General features: G+C 35.7%; 1 pseudogene across 1 annotated transcript in view; it reads left to right on the plus strand.

Annotated features, from left to right (window-relative positions):
* Window positions 1-661: 661 nt before the first annotated feature.
* Window positions 662-1362, plus strand: part of LOC101311342 — a 6475-nt pseudogene continuing 5774 nt past the window's right edge. The window contains exons 1-2 of the transcript XR_183991.1: window positions 662-835; window positions 1165-1347. The product of XR_183991.1 is annotated as a ruvB-like 1-like (transcript). The remainder of the gene's footprint in view (window positions 836-1164; window positions 1348-1362) is intronic.

The raw sequence follows: 1362 nt of genomic DNA on the forward strand, positions 1-1362 counted from the left end.
ATTAAAGTGACCGTTGTTTTTATAATGACTAATTGCCATGTTTTGTGTTTTGGGACCAAAAGGATCGAAACTGAGTTCTATTCTCAGATTTAAGAGATTCAAGTCCCCTGCTTCAGATATAATGGATTTTAGATGAGGCTATGATTTTTTCCTTTTTAAGTTTGTATGCATGCTTTTAAAATTGGTGTTGTAATGAAGCAGAAGCAAAGATGCGTTTCTAGAATCTAATTCTTATCAAATTTTGTTTCTACGTCTGTTGAAATGCTCACATGGAGAAGTGTATTGGCATATAGATGAATTCGTTGTGGTGACGCGTGAATTAAACATTTTGGCTAGTCATTTTAAAAATCCCTCTATACCGGTACTCTTTATTTCAACTAAGGTTTAATTTATATTATCGATTAAATAAATAAAAATTCATTTAAATGTGTTTTATTATTACATAAAATGATTTAAAAGAAATACTTTGAATTAACATAAATTATAAAGAGTTTCATCTCGCTAGCTAAGAGTTAAAATAGGTAGTCACTTACTAATCTGCTGAAGCTGGTAAAATTGATAAACTAGTTACTGACTACAAAATTTAAGTTACTCCCCTTAAAGAAATAAAGAAATAAAGAAAGAAAGGGGGTTTATATTGACGATTGAAAACGTTGAGGATCTGGTTTGCAATTTCAAAAACTTTCTAAGGACGTTACAACAGAGAGAGAGTGAGAGAGGGTTTAAGGAGGGTTCTATAGACTTCCTCTTCTTCCGCCGATTCGCCGACCTCCTCCGCTTTTTCTCTTCGCCGGGAGTCCATTCCGCCGCTACTCTCGAAGCCGTCCAAGTCCAGGTGGGTCCCCTCCTAATCTCTGTGTTAGCTTAGATTGCAGCTTTTTACTATTTGTACTTGGAGAAAGTAAAGTAGTGTTTACCATTTCTGATTTTCCTTTCGAAATTTGGTTGGATTCTTCTCCAAACTTTTGAGCAACAAAATGATATAAAGCCAATTGTGCAATCATGGGGAGTTGGGTATTGATTAAAGATGAATACTTTGCATGAACAGGAAGTTGGGTGTTGAGGAAAGATTCAGCTTTTTGCATGATCATGTGCTACAAGGAACTTGTTCTTTTTAAAAAAAAATTCTGGATACAATTTTATGTGGTTTTGATTGCAATGCAGGGGGAAAAGGATTTGCTGACTAAATAGGAAGCCTTTAGTTGTAGCTATAAGAAGGTTCTCTGCTCAAATCGGAGAAAAGATATAGAAAGATCGATGGACAAGGTGAAAATAGAAGAGGTTCAATCCACTACCAAGAAGCAACGCATAGCTACTCACACCCACATCAAAGGCCTTGGTCTTGAGGTCTCTCTCTCTCTC

The sequence above is a fragment of the Fragaria vesca genome, linkage group LG2, assembly GCF_000184155.1.
Source record: "Fragaria vesca subsp. vesca linkage group LG2, FraVesHawaii_1.0, whole genome shotgun sequence".
In the NCBI taxonomy this organism is placed as follows: domain Eukaryota; kingdom Viridiplantae; phylum Streptophyta; class Magnoliopsida; order Rosales; family Rosaceae; genus Fragaria; species Fragaria vesca.